At 33.5% G+C, this 20,770-nt stretch overlaps 1 protein-coding gene across 1 annotated transcript in view; it reads left to right on the plus strand.

The window, feature by feature from the left end:
• Positions 1-20,770, plus strand: part of LOC140443550 (coiled-coil domain-containing protein AGAP005037) — a 1,206,743-nt gene that overhangs the window by 1,138,612 nt on the left and 47,361 nt on the right. The window lies entirely within an intron of this gene.

Consider the following 20,770-nt stretch of genomic DNA (forward strand, 5'->3'; position numbering starts at 1 on the left):
TTGTCTTGGGTAGCGATACCCTGAGTACGATGACGTACCGATTTTCGTAAATTCCATGTATGAATTTTTTAAACGTTTCACTGAATGGACACTTTTCTGTTCTATTTGATCGTATGGTTCCTACCTAACCTGTTCCTTTCGATGTTAAAAAATCAATTAATTTCAAAGAGGTGAAATAATTATCAGCATATAAGCAATGAGGCCTCACCCTATCGCATTGAATTTTAGGAATAAGTTGAGCAAACAAAGCGAAAACGAAACACTGATAATTGGGCCGTTGTAATAACCAGCACAGATAAAATAATAGCACTTACTTGATAGATATGTTTTTTTCAATGATTTAACAATACGTTGCTATCAAAAACCAAATTTTTATCCAGTTAATTCCTATTAAAACATACATAAAAAACTGTTGTGAAATAAATCTAAACTTTGACTGCCCGAATAAGTCATGTCATTTTTCAAAAGATGCCGCCATAGTGGGTTGTGTCAACTGTTGCGAAAACGCAACGCTGGGCATTAATGGGTTAAGAAAATATCATCACTCCGCATGAAAACCAGATATTTTTTGTAGAAATTCAGTTTAAAAAAGCTCTAAAAATCATTGTATGTTGTTTAACTAATTAATAATGTAACAAAAATCGTTTTGTATAACTACTTCAATCATTTATTGTATATAATTTTGTTTGGGGCCTTTGTTGGTCACAGCGATAATACATTACCACAAAAACTAATTTTTTTATGAAGTTGTTTATATGAATAATATATTATGGATTTTAAATGATTTTCAATCTCACTGCAAATACAAATTTGTTATTATTATCTTAATGTTCGTTATAAATTAATGTAACTGCAAATTAGATAGGGATCTTTAACTTTTAAATCCAGTAAATATATTTATTTACTTATACTATACATTTTTTATATATTAGTCCAAAGGTAATAGATTTTATCTCTTAGAATGTTATAAACAAAAAATGGAGCTGATATAATGTTAAACAAAAATGTTTATGAGCACTTTTTGTGTAGAATCAACTGTCCTCTCATAAACAATGCTTGAAGCGATCGACGATTTTGAATGTCAGTTATTCGCGCCAAATTAATTTTTTAATTAAAATTTGTAATAATTTCGAAAAGTACCCGCTTAGCTTTCGTAGTATACGGTCGATTGCTCCCGTTATCAATAGTGCTACGGAAAGCGTAATTAACAAAAATTAACAAAAACAAAACAAAGTAGTTTTATCAGTATATTGATAAAAGTGGTCAACAAATTGACTACTAGATAAAAAATGAATACATTACCTGCTTTTAATTGGCCAGGAATTAATTACAACCAACAAATGTTATCAACAAATTATGGACTTACTATACAGGATGTCCCACCTTGCAACACATATACACCACAACACCAGCAACCTCAGAATATTGAAGCTTAACCAATTCCTACACAGTATGCAATAAATAATAGCCAACACCACCATAGAAGATCATCAACTAGCGATGAAGAATTCTTAGGATTTGATGAGAGCGAGCAAAATAAAGAAAATCCTTGGCAAGTAGTCAAAAAAACCTTGAAAAGAAGAAAAGTAGATGTTACCAATAGACCATCAGAGACAGTAACAAATAACAAATATAGTTCTCTAACACTTCCAGACCAAGAGGAAGAAGAATCCACTAAAACTAACAAAAACGCAAATATAACATCAAAACCACCTCCAATATACGTCTACGGAGTAATTAAATACAATGAAATGATCAAAACAAATAGATCTAATAGCAGAAAACACACAATACATCACAAAATCCTTAGCAGACAACACGGTAAAGATAAGTTGCGATACACCAGACACATATAGGAAAATAATAAAATACATGAGGGACAAAAATGTAGTACACCATACTTATCAACCTAAAGAAGAACGTGCCTATAGAATAGTCATCAAACACCTACACTACACGACGGACATCGATGAAATAAAAACTGCATTAGCAAAAAATGGACATAAGGTTAGAAACGCATTGAATTGCATAAGTAGAACAACGAAACAACCTTTAAATATATTCTTCGTCGACTTAGAACCAGCAGAAAACAACAAAGACATTTACAAACTAACGAATCTTCAAAATAGAGATATACAAGTGAAACCTCCAAAAATAACAAAAGGGATCACCCAATGCATGAGATGTCAGCAATATGGCCACTCAAGATCGTACTGCAACAGACCATTTGAGTGCGTCAAATGTGGTGGAGAACACAATACGTCAGCCTGCAAAAAAAGTAAAGATACCCCTGCTAGGTGTGCTTTATGTAATGGTGCACATCCAGACATCTACAAAGGATGCCAATTCTATCATAACTTACTCAAGCCAAACAATGCCTGCAAAAAAAGCCTGCAAAAAAAGTAAAGATACCTCTGCTAGGTGTGCTTTATGTAATGGTGCACATCCAGACATCTACAAAGGATGCCAATTCTATCATAACTTACTCAAGCCAAACAATGCCTGCAAAAAAAGCCTGCAGAAAAAGTAAAGATACCTCTGCTAGGTGTGCTTTATGTAATGGTGCACATCCAGACATCTACAAAGGATGCCAATTCTATCATAACTTACTCAAGCCAAACAATGCCAACAATCGTATGAATATTCAACAAAACGCTAACAATACAACAACTAGACCTACAATGCGTACAGCAACATCAGTACCTCTAACCCATTACCCAAAACAATCGCAAGGCAGCTATGCTAATGCAGTAAGAAATGGTACTGAACAACAATCAAACATTAAAGACATGATGAACAAATTCTTAGAGGAATTCAAAAACATGTTCTAATAATTACTACAACAAAACAGCATGGTCCTAAACATGCTGACAACGCTTATATCTAAAATTCAATAGCTTTATTAAATTAGCAGAGTGGAATGCCAATGGACTTCCAAAGCACAAAAATGAGGTTGAGTTATTTCTATTACACAACGAAATTGACATTCTATTAATAAGTGAAAGCCATTTTACAAGTCAAACTTACTTTATTATATCTCACTACACAACCTATTCTTCAAACCACCCAGACAATACAGCCCACGCTGGATCAGCTATTCTGATCAAAAATACTATTAAACACGCAGAACTACTAAAGTATGCCGAAAATTGCTTGCAAGCTACAGTTATCAAAGTCAGTATGAGGTCTTACGAACTAACAGTCGCAGCAGTCTACTGTCCACCCCGATACAACTTAAAGAAAGAAGACTTCAAAAACTTCTTCGAAACTCTAGGACATACATTGATTGCAGGGGGAGACTTCAACAGCAAACATATATTATTTGGATCTCGTCTCACAACAACTAAAGGCAGAGAACTAGTAAGCTTAATACATGAAAAAACTACCACCCTTTGTCAACAGGCTCTCCTACATACTGGCCAACGGATCCAAACAAAACACCTGATCTGCTGGATCTATTTATCACTCAGGGCATCTCTCCTGGTTACATGGAGGTCATGCTGAACTATGATCTCTCATCTGACCACTCCCCAATTATAGCAACGATCAGCAGCTTTATAGTCTACAAAACGGCCACACCAAGGCTACATACTGGGAGAACTAACTGGGAAAAATACCGCAGCAAATTAGAAGAAGATATTAATCTACAAGTAAGCCTCAAAACAACAAGAGAGACAGACGAAACATTAACGGCTTTAAACAACACTCTTATAGAGCCTGTACAAAATGCTACACCTGCAAACAATACAGGTAGCAAAACCCAATACATCCCAGCTGAAATTAAAAAGTTGGTAGCTCAAAAAAGGAAAGCTAGGACCAAATGGCACCAAACCCATGCCCCAGCAGACAAGATTACATTAAACAGGCTAAGCAATTAACTAAAATCCAAACTTAAAGAAGAAGAACTGTCATTTACAAACTACATAACAAATCTAAAACAGTACGATAACTCAATATGGAAACCGATCAAGAACTACAAAAAACCCAAGACTCCGGTACCTCCAATTAGAAACGAACAGGGACCAACACTAAAACAACGCTATTTGCTGAGCACCTAGCTCAAGTATTTACTCCCAACAATGACGCTCCAGATATTGAAATTAAAAGGGACATAAATAACATTCCAGAGAACATACCAGTAATCAGACCACTGACCAAAAATGAAGTTCAACAAAAAATCCAATATTTAAACATTAGAAAAGCTCCTGGGCTGGACAAAATAACACCAACATGATGAAGGAACTACCAGATAAAGGAATCATACTGACTAATCTTATCTTCAATGCTATTCTACGATTAAACTACTGGTCAAAGCTCTTTAAAACCGCTGAAATAATACTAATCCCAAAAGCAGGAAAAAATCCAAACGAGGTTTCATCATATAGGCCAATAAGCCTACTACCAGTCGTATCCAAAATACTTGAAAGGTTACTGTTACAAAAAATTAACTCAGACCCCAATACTGAGGAATGGATAACCAACCACCAATTTGGCTTTTGAAAAAAAAAACACTCGACAATACAGCAGGTTCATAGAATAGTACACACCATAAATTCTGCAAAGGAAAGCAAACACTACTGCACAGCTGCTTTTCTAGATGTTAGTCAAGCCTTTGATAAGGTTTGGCACACAGGCCTGATTTTCAAAATCAAGAAATTTTTACCCATCACGTACCTGAAACTGTTAAAATCCTATCTAAGTGGGAGAGAATTCCGAACAAGAGTGAATGAAAGTAATTCCAATAATTTTCCTATAAAATCTGGTGTTCCACAGAGCAGCGTTCTTGAACCAATATTATATGTGCTATACACAGCAGATCTCCCCTTCACTAATGAAACCATCACTGGCACATTTGCAGATGATGCTGTCATCCTTGCAGCTGACGAAAATCCAATTATAGCATGTAACATTCTACAGGTACAACTGAATGAAATCGAGACATGGTCTTACAAGTGGAGAATTAAAATGAATGAAACAAAATCAGTCCAAGTGACTTTTACCTTGAGAAGAGACCCGTGTCCCCCAGTTTCACTTAACAATATCCAACTTCCCCAATCTCTAGCACTAAATACCTAGGAATACATCTTGACTCAAAACTCACCTGGAAAGAACATATTCTTAAAAAGCGGAAACAAATTGACCTAAGAATGAAAGATCTAAACTGGTTAGTAGGCAGGAATTCGAAACTGAGCCTTGAAAACAAAATCCTTGTATACAAAACCATCATAAAACCTATCTGGAAGTATGGAATCCAACTCTGGGGATGTGCGAGCAAGTCAAACATAGCCATAATTCAAAGATGCCAATCAAAAATACTCAGAATGATAGCTGATGCACCTTGGTATGTGTCAAGCCTAACACTTCATGAACACCTAAGAATCCCATTCGTACAGGATGTAATCACTAAATACAGCACGAAGCACCATGAAGCACTGGAATCGCATAGTAACCCCTTACTCCAACCTCTGCAAGTTTTAAATAAATAAACGTTGCGCAATTTTTTCAATTTGTGTCACTTCCATCTACCGGTCGCTACGGAATTTCCATTTTTATAGGGTAATCTTCAAAACCTGTAACATAAAACTTTGATTTTGAGTTTTGGCAACAAATATGAGGCGTTGGAAATATGCCTAAAGTACACTGAATTAAAACTTACCCATTACAAACAATCTCACGTCACAGGAAATGCCTCCGTGAAGACGGCATTGGCTATGATTTATAGCTGAAGTTATGTAGTTTTGAAAAACGTCCTTATGCAATTAAAAAAAAAGCAGATTTAAAGGTTTTAGATGATTTGTAATGTGAAAGTTTAAACTCAGCGTTTTTAGGCATTATTCAAATGGATGACGATGAAATTTTTTTTATAGTTATTAAAAATTAGGCTCTAACAATGGAAATTCCGTAGTAAACAGTCAATGAAAGTGATAAATTTTACTAATCTCGTTGCAATAAAAGATATCGAATTTTACCGTCCAGTTAATATAAATTTTATTTAAAAAACTGATTTCGCGCGCGTAACTACTTTAAAAAGTGCTTATAAATATATCTTTTTAAATTATTTTAGCTATGTTTCTTGTTTGTTTTTTTTTTTCATTTTTTTACGGTGGATTTTCGGTAAATCGATAATTTTTGGTTCCCCCTCCCTACGAGGGGGTTTAGGGGGAAGCCCGGAGTAGGAGTGGCAATTTTTTTGCTTCTTTTTTGGGGTCTCAAAATTGACATTCTCAGCAAAATTCAGCTTGTCCGTATGATTTTTGGAGGTTCAGTGTATTTTCGTCTCGGAAACCTGACTATATTTACAACAGTTAATACCTATTATTTACTTGATATAAAAGATGAATGAGTAATACACAAGCTTAATTATTATATGTGTTAGAGCCCGGAACAAAAATTAAGATAATTAATATTTTGTATTTGAGAAGGATTTCCGAAGTGGAAATCGAAACGTCAAAATAAACTTATTTCAAGATTAAATTGTGGCTAATAAAACTAGTAAACCGGAGAAGGTCGCTTCTCTTGAAACTATTGGTTAAAAGGTGTTGTAATCAGAGATAGGAGGATGTTTTGTTAGCTCACAGTGAACTTTCGATAATAACAAGTATGATTTTTTGATATAAATTCTGCGAGAAACTGATATAGAAATCAGCTCAAATCCATACTGAAAAAGATGGCATAAGTTGGAAATCAATAACGATTTCTTTGATAAATCAATTTGATGTCTCAATAGCATTTCACCAGGTTTGTATCCTGACATTGATACTCGATACATTATTAGAAAATAAAACTAGAGCCTTAAAACATAACGGCCACTCAACGATATACCGATGGTACGATCATTAACACTAATATGTAGAAATTATCTGTTGAATAAGATAAGTTGAATAAAAATGCTGTAGAACAGTGTTGACTACATATAGACAAGACGCAAACCCAAATGGTAATTAATAAAACCCTCTTGCTGTTCTAAATCTAAAAATAAATAACAAAACATTAAACAATATTCGCAGTTTAACAATCTAGCCTCTAATACAGTGGTCGCCAACCTCTTCAATGTGTTGAGCTACTTTGTTAATTTTGGAATAAACAGCGAGCTACCCACACGGAAGCCACGTAACGCAACGTAAATGAAATAATCCACAGTTAATCTATCATTATATGTATTTATTTTAATGTTTAACTGGTAATACATAATACATAGGTACTAATAATAAACTAATAACAAAATAACTAATATTACTAGTACGTACTTGTTCATAGCTACATTCCTACCTATCAAACGAAGGTATTTGAAAAATAAACACAAACTTTTATCCAGCCACAACGGCATGTCACGTATGATTTAAAAATAGTTAATAATAACAACAAAAAAGTAACGCACTATCATAAACATAAACATTGAAAAATAAAAATGCACGTTCAATGAGAAGGCTGTCACTCAGACTTCATCGATAATTTTTTTAATGTTTTACAATTATCCAAATGTTCATCTGTAAGTCGATTGCGATATTTGTTCTTAATAAACTTCATATTGAAAAAACAAGATTCACACAAATAAGTTGAACTGAATAATGCTTTCACTTTCAAGGCAACCCGGCATAGAACTGTATATTTGTCTTTACTTACAATAGGCCAGATACATTCAGAACTTGAGACTAACGATTTTAAGGCTAAATCATTTTGAAACTCAATAACTTCCATTTCTGTTGCAGCGATGTCGTCGCCAAAGTTCTGCATAACACAAGCTGCAAACTGCTGGATATCAATTTCCATAAAGGGTGAAACAGCAAACTGCGCTACTAAAGCCATTTCATTAAAATCTTTAAAACGATTTTTGAAGTTACTCTTCAGGGTAGAAATTATTTCTACATGATATTTGTTGTCATAGGGTTCTAATGGATTTTGAGATATTTTTTCTGAAAGAATAGGAAAATGCTTGGAATCGCTGCTTTTTGATAAATGCTTTTATATCAGAAATCATTTCCGTTAGTTCTTTGTCTCCCCTCTGAAGCTGCAAATTAAGTTCGTTTAATTTCTCTGTAATGTCCACGAGAAAACCAAAATCTCTAAGCCAGATTGAATTTTCTAGTTCTGAAGTCGGTTCATCGCGTTGTTTAAAAAAATAAAACTGTGCCAGATAGAACACCATTAAAACGTTTCAGCACCCGTCCTCTACTTAACCATCGGACTTCAGAGTGAAGGAGTAGGTTCCCGTATTGACAGTCAACTTCATCGGCCAAGGTTCTGAATAATCTTCTTTGTAACGCTTGAGCTCTAATCTTGTTCACAATTTTTACCACCAGTTTCATAACGTTGTTTAGTTTCAGAAAATTTCCACATAATGCTTGCTGATGGATAATGCAGTGGTAACAGAGAAATTGCGGAAAAGTTTCATCTTTACGACATAACGCCACCAGACCCTTATCACAACCCACCATAGCTGGAGCGCCATCGGTTGTCAAGCCTACCATTTTCGATATCGGAATTTTCTCGGAAGAAATAATATTTGTTAAATGAGAAAACAACACCTGTCCAGTAGTGTGTCCTTTCAGTGGAATGAACTTCAAAAGATCTTCTTTAATCGTAAAATCACTAAAAACCATCCTGACGAACACAGCCATCTGGGCAGTGTCAACGACATCTGTTGATTCATCCAGTTAAAGTGAAAAATAAACACAGTTATCTAAGTCAGTTCTTAACTGTAAAAAAATATCATTGCTCATTACTTCTACACGTCTCATCACTGTATTAGCAGAAAGTTGCATAGATTTTATAGCTGAAACTTTCTCGTCTTTATTTTTTAAGTTGGCAAATAACGAATCAGCAGCTTCTAAAAACGCCTATTTTATCATTTCCCCGACTTGATAAGGTTTCTTTTTTTGTGCAACTATCTGGGACACACGGTACGATGCTTCAGTTGCAGCCTTATTTTTGTCGACTGTTTTTAAAAATATTGATTGTTGTCCAATTAACTGTTTTTTAACTGTTTCAAGTTCTCCTTTCTGGCGGCAGAATGTAGTGGAAATGATTTTTCAAAATTAGAATGTACAGTTTTATGATGTCTCTCAATATTTCCTTTTTTAGCAACGGAGACCGATGTATTACATAACAAACACACATTTTTATCTTTAACTTCTGTAAAAAAGTTTGTTTGAGGATTGTTCTTCGCATTCCGAATGAAAGTCGTATGTCTTTACCTTCTTACAACTGCTTGCCATAATATTATTTTTGTTGTTCTCTACTAACCCAACCGCTGGACGTTGGTTACGCGTTCAGTTTTAAACTAAGCGCAATGTCGCCGCGCCGTGCGTATTTATCCCGTTCAAAGCAATCCAGATCGTTCTCGAACACTAACGCGCTGGTCCGGCTGGTCGGTTCTATAAATAGCCGATTCTAGCTTGACGGCGTCAGGGGCAGATCGCTCACCGCAACGTGCCGCTGTTTATGTTTAATATTATGACAATTAGATTTTTTTGTTGAATTTTCGGAAGCTTTTCTGATTTTTGCAGTTTGTATTTTTTAAACTAAAATCGTTGTGAGAGCTACCAGAATTGCCTCCGCGAGCTACCGGTAGCTCGCGATCGACATGTTGGCGACCACTGCTCTAATACATTTAAGAACGTGAAAACATGGTTAAAATTCAGAAAAGAATGTCTAATACCAACAATTTTTGCCACTCTTAGAAAAGTATGCTCCAACAAAATATGCTCTTGTTTTGCGATAACGGGTTATTGAATTCGATATCTGGTCAGTACTGTTATTCGATGTAGGAATCTGGTTACTTTAAGTAAGAATATGAAATTGTATTTAAGCATTCAAAATGTGAATTATTCGTCGTTTACTTAGAATTTCGTGGAGAAGCCATATTACCCAGTATTTAAAATAGCAGAAAAGCTACTTATTAACGTTCACGTTATTCCATACCAAATCTGATACTGCAGGTAAAGTAAAATATAAAAGTGGAACTGGAAGAAAGTGTGAGTCCATTTTTAACAAGTAAAAAGATCATTTAAAAAATACTGACTCACAATTGGTTTTTGATACAATGACCGGTAAAATGGCCGGTTTTGGGCCCTATAAAGGCAGCTCATCCTCAGGTCCAAACGTTTACAAGTTACGTAACTAATACCGATACCAGGATTTCCAGCTGATACATTTAGTAACTTGGCTTTCGCCACATCGATGTTTATACAGGAATCAACCATAGTCAATTAATATGAAGGAAAGTGGCTTAATGAGACATGAAAGTATCTGATGTTTGAACGACGTACCGTTATTGGTTAAGTAACTTGTAAACATTTGGACCTGAGATTTACCCCACTCAAGAACGAAAAAAGCTGAAAAAATCTTATACAAGTATTTGAAGGTTCTAAAAGGTATATGAGGGATCTTCTCCTTCCTATGCCGCCCCCATTAACGGAGGTTGGAGACCCCATTTCTAAAATTTCTCTGTCTTTTGCAAGGTGGAATAATTCGTCTACAGTCACCTTTGTCCAGTCTCGAATATTTCGCAGCCATGACTTCCTCTTTCTACCTATTCCCTTTTTGACATCGACTCTACCCTGCATGACCTGCAGAAGACTATATTTATCATTCCTCAGTATGTGTCCAAGGTATGCAGTCTGGCGTACTTTTATTGTTCTCAACAACTTTTTGTCTCGACCATCCTTCTCAGCACTTCATCATTGGTGACCCTGGCAGTCCATGGAATTCTCAACATTCTCCGGTATATCCAAAGTTCAAAGGCTTTAAGCTTCTTAACTATTTGCGCTTTTAACGTCCATGTTTCTACCCCGTACAATCGTTAGGACCAGACGTAACATTCAACAAACCTCAGTCTCAGCGCAGTATTCAGATTTTTGTCACAGAACAATTGCTTGAATTTTAAGAACGCTGCCCTTGCCATTTCTATTCGTACCCTGAGGTGTATGAGGGGTAGCTAATGAAAAATCTGTAAAGCTGATTTGCTTTGTTTTTTTAAAGAATCTTAAAAAGTTAAAAAAAATCCTACAAAACGTTTCTTATACATTCTAGAGAAAAATGGTTTTAATAAAAGGTGTAGATCATAAAAAGTTTTTTATTATGAAAGCTTCCAAATTAAAATACATAAACAATTGACGGATATGATTGCAAAAAACCCTTGTACTTATTTATAAATGTTAAAAACTCGGTATTTTGCATAATGATACATAATATAAGTACTCAAAATTGTGGCTGTTAATCAGTTATTAGGGTGTACCAAATTTCAAACAGATCGACCAAATAGTTTATGTTATTCAATTTGTTTATCGTGGAGAGCAATTATTTAAATAACTATTCTTGTCCAAACATTCACTCTAGAGATATTTTGTAAATTGGATTCGATTCTGTAAAGGTTCAGTTTTAAGGTATATTAAAAAAACTACCATCTTTAATTAAATTTGTTATTATTACACAGTTTGGAAGAGGTCTGACTTTTTAGCTTCTAAACATTTTTAATAACATATAATCTTTTATTTCATATGGCTGCGGCTGTTAGTAGGCTTAATGAAAAGCTGTGAAAAAAAAACTTTCCAAAAAAAAACGGAAACTTCTATTACCAATAGCAACCAAATTGGCATTTTATTTTTAAAATCATATGTACATTATTTAAAATCATATGTACATTAAAAACTGAAAATTGAACGAATTCTATATGAAGATCTATATTTTATCATCCAACTTATAGAGATACAGTAGAAAGAAAAGTAAGGGGAGAACTGTCCGAGTTCCGCTTTTTTCTGGTTGCTGGGTTCGGTCACCAGAACGACAACAATTTCTGGTTGCGCAACCTGTTGCCGTAGTCAAATAGGTCACATTTACTTAAATGCCCCGTGACGTAATAAGTCACTAGTGGAGCAACTTGGTGGCGCCACCAGTTGCATAGTCTAATAGCGGCCTAAGTTGAAGCGCGCTGCCAAAATTTTCAATATCTCGGCTTCTATCGCATGTAGAACCTTAATTAAGTGAATTGATAATATCTTTATAAGTCTTTTTTATTACAAGTCGATATTTCTTTTATTTTAAATACCGTACTTGCCAATTAGAATACTACAGCCAATGAATACTTTTGACAAGATAAAACATAATATTTTATTATAATTTTAGTTACATACAATTATATTTCGTTTTATCTTATATACCACATGATCTTTTTCCCCGTTTAGATCAATATACTCTTCTTTAGGTTATATTATGGTACTCTAATGTAGGTTTTTGGCAAGTAATATTACAGTAATTTTTTCGTAACTATGTATTCAATTTAAACTAAGTTCTCAGGAGGAAATTAAAAAATGGGCAAAATGGAAATAATGAAATTAAAGAATAAAGATGAAAATACAATAATCAACAGAGATGAATTACTAGGGTAGTAAAATATTTCTATACAGAAATATACACAAGTCAACAAACCCATAATGAGCAATTAACGAAAATGTTAAAAAGCTCAGGAAAAAAATTAGTCAACCAAGGATCAAAATTAGGCCCGATTAATCAACAGACGAAATAAGGAAAGCCCTAAAGAAAATAAAAAGCAATAAAGCGCTGAAAGAAAATAATATCGTTATAGAAGCCGTAAAGATAAAAGGAAACAGACTTTTAGAGAATATAAAGAAATTATTGAAATTATATCTGCACCAAAGTGATAGCTCAAATTACGTTCAAATTATATCTGCTGCAAGATGGCTCAGTGTACTTACCATTTTATTACACAAATAGGAAAATCCAATAAACCTCGAGAATTATTGACCTATAAGCTTGTTAAATCACCTTTACAAGCTATTCACAAGAATAGTAGCAAATAGACTGGAATCAAAATTAGATTTCTACCAACCTAAGAAACAGGCAGGTTTTAGGAAAAACTTTGACACCAACGACCACATACAATTACGTAACCATGACCGTAAGACCATACAAAGATACAAAATATATAAAAGACAAAAGAGGAATCAGGAAAGGAGAAACGTTATCTCGCAAACTGTTTACGGCAATTCTGGAACATGCTTTCAAAAAATTGGGGTGAGAAGCCAAAGAAACCTATGTCTACGGCGAAATGCTCTACGATTAACTATTTGTGGACGATTCATGCTTACCTAGTTAAATGCAGCCTGTAATGTTTTGAACATAAATTTTGGAAAGACACAATACGTAACAAATCTGGTACCAAGCGAAAATCTAGAATTTGACTGCAACAAAATAGGATTAGTTACTAAATATAAATACTTAGGTCATGAAATCCAAATTGCTAGGGAAAACCAAACTGTTGAACTGCAAAAAAGAATCACTTTAGCATAGGCCTCCTATGGACCTCTATTAGTCATCTTCAAGAGCAACGTCCCAAATTATTTCAAAAAGAAGACATTCGATCAATGTGTGCTGCCAGTCATGACTTATGGCGCCGAAACAGTTTCCTTAAGCCAAGCAACAAACGCCACGCCAACCAAACTCAGAGTAGCCCAAAGACGAATGGAACTATTTGGACTGACTCTCACTGAGACCGAGTTATAAATGAATAAATAAGAATAAGAACAGGCGTCACAGATGTCATAGATCGAATAGCATGGCTAAAGTGGAACTTGGCAGGTCATGTAACCAGAACGAATGATGGGTGGTGGACATAAAAATTTACAGTTTAGGGACCACCATCTGACAGAAGAAGCAGAGGTAGACCACGATGGACAGACGACGTCAAAATAATCACTGGGTAATGACTGCAGGGAGCTTAAGATGAACAGAACTGGAAGACATTTAGGGAGTGCTATGTTCAACTTTGGACGCAGAAGGCTAAATGATGATGTATTTAATACTGCCTTATTTAATTTATTGATTTACCCGTGCTACCATCTAGACTAGTAACTTTTTCCAATAGGAAAAACTGTGGTTATGGCATATTTGATTAGTTATGACATATCTTTGACTTTTTTTGATTTTGTGTTCTAATTCAACAATCAATCGAGATCTAAAACTTTATTTCCAATTTTACATTATCTTTACTCAGCTATACTCAACATCTTATAATTATTCTATTAAGGGCGTCTTATCTTTCATTTCTCACTATTTTTTGTGTTTATTTTGTCTCTCCAAATATCGTGAAAAGTTTTTCAATTTCGGTTTCGATTTCCGAAGTGAAAATCCATTTAAATTTCCGAAGTTAATTACTATTAAAAACAGGTTCTGAATAATTATAAATGATATTATTCTGAATTATTATCTAATTATTCTGCGTGTTGATAATTTTTGTAACACTGAAGTCACACTTAATCATTGAATATGGTGGAGGAGCCCCATTTTGTTGATATTTTAAATATCTAAATATGGCAAGAAATTTTTACTTGATAGTTCATTTCTAGTGCTTTCCAACTTCATTTATACAATTTTGAGTTTCAGAATATTGTAAAAGTAAGTTAAAGTATTCAAATATTATCATTAGTTTACCAATTGTAAAAACAAATTTTTGGTACTTACCACAATAATAAAATTAATAAATTTCAAATTCATTATTTTTATGACTTTTTAAAATTTATTAAAAATAGCTTACGGATTTTTTTTGTAACATTTTAAATGGCAATGTTATGTTATACGACATTTAAAATAATTAATATCATTATCATTAGATTTTACTTACTAATATTAATAAAAAAAATGTTGCAAAAAATATTCTGAAACATTTTTCTGAAAAGAACCTTTTGTGTAAGTGAACTTTATTAGGGAAGTGATCCAAATTTAAAAAATTTATAGTTTTTTTGTTTGAACCATATAATGAATTAAAATTAGTTGAGATATACGACCTAGCCTCACCGCCCGGTGGCTCCACTACCGCAAGAGAAATTTACTATATTTATATATACGTGTAGTATATTCTCGTAGACGGCCAATTTCAAAATTTCAGCTGAGGGAATCGGAGTCAATCGAATTTCGCAGCTAAATCAAGGATCGATTAGATGCTGTGTACGGTAACACTTTTCCTTTGATAGCGACTTTTAAAAATTGTTTAACCAGTTTTAACGGGTACGCACGTCTTGATTAGCCACGCACAGGTAGCCCAAAAACGGCTACCATGGAAGATAACGTGACAAAAATCCATGATACAGTATTGGCAGACCGTTGATTGAAGGTAAGCGAGTTAGCTGAGACAGTAGGCAACTCAAAAGACTGCATGAGCCATATCCTGCATAAAATGTTGGATATTTGAAAGCTGTCGGCGCGATAGGTGTAACGTTTTCTCACTCCGGATAACAAGTGTAACCGTGAGAATACTTTATAGCAGTGTTAGACGATGTTTAAGCACAATCTGAAGAAGTTTTTGTAACGTTTCGTCACTGTCAACGAAACAGAAATCCACTGTTACACACCAAATACTAAGGAACATATTAAACGGTGGACTTCATCCGTCGAACGTGCTCAGAAGAAGACAGCGGATTGTCTTATTAACCAGAAAGGTGATGGCCACTGTTTATTGGGATTCATAAGGTGATCTACATCGACTACTTGGACAAAGGCAAAAGGGTTACCTACAGAATCCTACTATGTCGAATTATTGTGCCGATCTGACCCCAAATAGCAGGAAAACTGCTTTGCAGTCTGCTATAAAACGTATTTTTCAGACAGATTAAAGAAGTTGGAGCTTCGCTGGGTGAAGTGTATCGAGCTAAACTTTTCCACTTTTCAAAAATTTTCGTTTATCTTTTGTAGACTAATTTCTTATCGCACCGCTCTTAACTTGCAATTTTTGCAAGCAACTTGCAAGTTTTAATTAAAATCATATAACAAATTTATATCCGGTTCTCTATTTTTAACGATTGATTACAGCAATATTAATCTACGAATAGAAATTTTACTAGAGTAACCCAAAAATTTATAAATTCAAGTTTTTTGTTTAAAAAATATGTTACAGCAATTGTATAACCAATTTTAATACTTACTTGGAAATATTATTTATGTATTGTTAGGCTAAAATTCATGTTGTTAAAAAGAACCTAAAACCAGCTTTTAAATTACGTGTTATTTACTATGTTCAATATTATGCCTCTAAAATATCATAAAAACAATTAGGAAATATTTTAGTTAAAATCCACAAGGAAAGTAAAATTCCTGTAGTTGGCTGTACACATTAAATAACAAAAGTTTCTTGATCTAGAGCTTATAAAGAGGCATCGTCTCAGTGTCAGCAACCCCATTGGTAGTCTTACGTTGGAATGCAGGGTATCTGTTAATAACTTGATGATGAACTAGTAAGTCCGAAAACGTTCTGCTGTGTTGTAGCCCGAAAGGGCCTGTTTCATTATATACCTTTTATAAAGAATTTTTAAATATAACTTTATTTTATTTTAGTTATTCAAAAATGTATTATTTTGATTCTAAGGATTGATAAAGTACGTTGAAAATAAATATGATCCAAATCAAAAGGAAATGAAACAGACAGCTAACAAAATTAAGTAGGTAAATTACATAATTTAAAATTAAAACAAAAAACTTGTTTGGTTATAATCCCCATAATATCTAAAGAAAGTTGGTATAAAATCCCTTAATTAGTATTTAACTAATATTCAGTTAAAAATATAAACAATAAATTCAAAATAGAAATCGAAAGAAAAATTGTTTCAAAAACGAAGAACCTTTTTTTCAGTAATTTAATTAATCTTTCTAATCTTATAAGAGTATTTGAAACCGCACCACCAGATACTGATACAGCAGTGGAAAACTAATTAACGCAGCATATCAAATGTCTCTTCCTATCAAAAGTTTTAGTCTTACACAAGTCACAATAGAAATAATCAAACTTTACTTACGAAAGGCACCAGATTTTGACTTAATCTCGGGCTAAGTGCTAAAATATCTTCCTCGCAAGACTATTATTTTGCTAACAGTTATATTTAACTACATGCTAAGTAGTTTATGCTTTTCAAGAATATGGAAATTTGAAATAATCATGATACCCAAGCCAGGAAAACAGACCAATGAAGTAACATCTTATCGAACCATCATGTACGCAGATCATTAATTCCTTACATAACCACCAAAACATCAGTTTAGTTTTAATAAAAAATCACTCCACGACCCAACAAGTCTATCGCATGATAAATGAAATATAAAAAAGTCTAAAAAAAAAGAGATACTGCAATGCTATATTGCTAGACATTTCCCAATCGTTTGACAAAGTCTGGCTCAGGGTCCTGCTATACAAATTAAACAGCACTCTATCTTGTAACTATTTTTTTCCATTCAAATCCATCATATGAAATAGACACTACTCCGTTAAATCTAACGATCATCAATCCAACTTTTGCCTTATCAACTCTGGACTCCCGCAGGGTAGTGTTCTCTGGTCACTGCTTTTCTCGCTCGACACAGCCAGAGTCTAACAGTACGAGCTTTTTTCAAGCTTCACAGGATCTTCAGCATCACCTGACATATTTAATGATTGGTAAATAAAATGAAGAACAATAAATAATGGAAAATCAACCCAAATAACATTTACCAACCGCCACGACACGTGCCCACCGATAAGAATGGATAATGTAGGCATACCAACAATGACAGACGAAAAATAACTTGGCTTCCATCTTGATCAACGCCCCTTTTAAAAGAAACATATATAGATCAAAAGAAGAATAAGGAAGCTCGACATAAAATTCCGGCAAATGTACAGGTTCCTAACGAAAATCAAAACTTAGCATCCAGAACAAAATTATTTAAACCTATCTAGTATTACGGACTATACCTATGGGGCTATGCAAAACTTACGTCGTTGAATATCATCCAATGATTCCATTCTAAAATACTAAGATCGACAGTAGATGCACCATGGTGCATAAGTAATCAGATACTTCATTATGACTTAAAGATTCCTTTCATCAAAGACAAAATTTAAGGAGCTACGAAGCCACAAAATCAACGCATAGTAGACCATGAAAAGTAAAGAAAGTATACAACAACGGTTTAGCCACAAAAAGATTAGATGGAACTTGAGCCCAAGATCTACTTCAAGAAAAACTTAACCAGAATAAGCTGAAACACCATTGAATATCTCACATCCACGCCTAAAACACATACACTGTGTGTCAGGCAAATGGAATAAATTAGCTAATACATAAACACGTCGATTAGTATTTATAGTTGCGCATTTTTTTCCATAAGAACTTTTTATACGGGGTGTATCAGATAACGGTGACCAATACCAACTTGCTTATTTAAAATAGAACACCCTGTATGTTAATTAATTTGTAGATGCCTCAGATCATTTTAGAAATCTTTTTAATATAATGTCCTATACCTATCTTTGACTGTTTCGATATTAAATAAAATGCAAAAATTCACATTTAAAAAAGAAAATTATCTATTTGCCGAAAGTCGCTACAACATATATTCAAAAACTTTTAAATAATACAAATCTAAATAATATTGTTAACATAGGAGATGTTCAAAATGCTCCCCACGAACGTCTTGGCAATAGCTTAACCGTGAATAGAAATTTCTTCTAACGTTACTCAATATCTCAGATGTGATCGATCTAATCGCAAGCGTTATTCGTCTTCGTAAGTCAACTAAGTCAGTGGGTGTAGTTTTGTATACAATACTTTTTACATATCCCCATAAGAAAAAGTCTAATGGCGTCAAATCGGGGATCGTGGTGGTCATTCCATCGATCCTCGCCTCTCTATCCAACGATTTGAAAATATTTTTTTGAGGTACTGCCGGACATGGATTTGGTAGTGAGTTGATGCTCCATCTTGTTGAAACCATATTATATTCGCTGGAACTTGTGGGTTTCCTGGATCAGGATACAAGTTAACCAACGTTGGCACTACATTATTTTGGAGCAATGCTAAATAATTGTTGTCATTCAAATTGCCATCTATGAAAATGGGACCTATGATCTGATCTTCAATAATTCCTGCCCACACTTTAACCTTCTCAGGGTATTGAGTATTGCCTTCTCTCGTCCATTGAGGATGTTACCTGGACCAATAGCAGCAATTTTGCCGATTAGCATGATCGTGAAGACTAAAGGTGCACTCATCAGAAAGCAAAACATGTTCAAATTGGATCACATTGCTGTCTAACATTGCCATCATTTGTTCACAAAAATACATTTCCTGTCAAAATCATATTCGATGAGCTCCTAAGTGTGTATAATTTTATAGGGATGCATTTTGTTTTCTTGTAATATTCGAATAACTGATGAATAGTTAATATCGAGTACTGGGGTTGCTTTTCGAACAGATGTATGTGGGTGTTCCTCAAACTCAAGCATAACAGCCAATTTGGTATCCTCACTTATTGCATTGGCAGCTTCTTTTTTACCTTCATAATACGGCTCAGCTCGTGGAATTGCTTCTCTATTTTACTAATTGTCTTATCTCCATAGCCAATCATCTGTATAATTTTGATTTTGTGCATTTCTGTTAGATGAACCATTTTGCTGGCTTGCGGTTAATGAAATTCAAACGACAATAGCACTGACAACTACTTCTGTCATGAAACAATAAAACATTGGCGCTTTAAACCAAAGTAAACAATTTTTTGTTTTTTTTTAACATATCAATAAAAATGAATGCTCAAATAGTTTTTGCTTACTTTATCATTACCAAGATCTAAATGGACAAGAAGTATTAAGACAGTGGTAGCGACTTTCAACAAATAAATAATTTTCTTTTCTAAAGGTGAATTTTTGCATTTTACTTAATATTTCTGAAACAGTCAAAGATAGGTGTAGGATATTGTGTTCAAAAACTGTCTAAAATGATCTGAGGAATCTAAAAATTAATTATTATACAGGGTATTCTATTCAAAATCTATTCAAAATAAGCAATTTGGTATTGGCCACTGTTATCTGATACACCCCGTATAAAAAGTTTTTATGGAAAAAAATGCGCAACTATAAATACTAATCGACGTGTTCGACCGTTTTTTTGAATACTCCCTCATTTATTTATTAGCTAATTTATTCCAATTGGCTGACACACAGTGTATAACTCATTTATTATAATTTACTTAATATTTACTTAATATTTACTTAATATTTACTTAATATTTACTTAATATTTACTTAATATTTACTTAATATTTACTTAATATTTACTTAATATTCTGTTATGATTTAGATGGTAAATAAACATTAAAAAAACTTAATTTTCAGCAATTAGTTTGGTATATTCCTAATATTCAGAAAAAGTATTTTTTATTTAGTGTTAATACAGGACTAATACAACCGATAAAATGAATAAATGTTGCCGCTATCTAAGAATCTCTAATTTCAGCAATATTTTTTTTAATTTATATCAACTAGTGATAGTCATTAAATAGGTTTTACTTTAAGAACTATAAAACGTTTCGTTTAGATCTATAAAACAGCCTATGTGTATTTAAAAAATTTCTTCAAATCCTGAGAAAAAGTTTACAACTCGAATTGTCAAAAATTTTAATTCAAATTTGTGATTGGATTATAATCAACTTCATAAACATGATCAAACAAAAAATATTTTTTTAGTTTAATATAAATTGATTCTATACATAGTACTAACTATGTAATTGTGCATAAATATTATAAAAAAAATTATATTACAACTATAACAAACTACAAGCATTTCCAATGTTACCTTTGCTATTTAACAACCTCTCATTTTCACATATCTGTGAAAATGTTTACCAGTTACAAATTTATTTCTGAACTTTTTGTAACAACAAAAAAAATAAAATCACGTATAAACTTTTAAATAGTTTTACATAGTCTTTCTATGCTAGTTGCTACTGGCAA

The sequence above is a fragment of the Diabrotica undecimpunctata genome, chromosome 6, assembly GCF_040954645.1.
Source record: "Diabrotica undecimpunctata isolate CICGRU chromosome 6, icDiaUnde3, whole genome shotgun sequence".
NCBI lineage: Eukaryota > Metazoa > Arthropoda > Insecta > Coleoptera > Chrysomelidae > Diabrotica > Diabrotica undecimpunctata.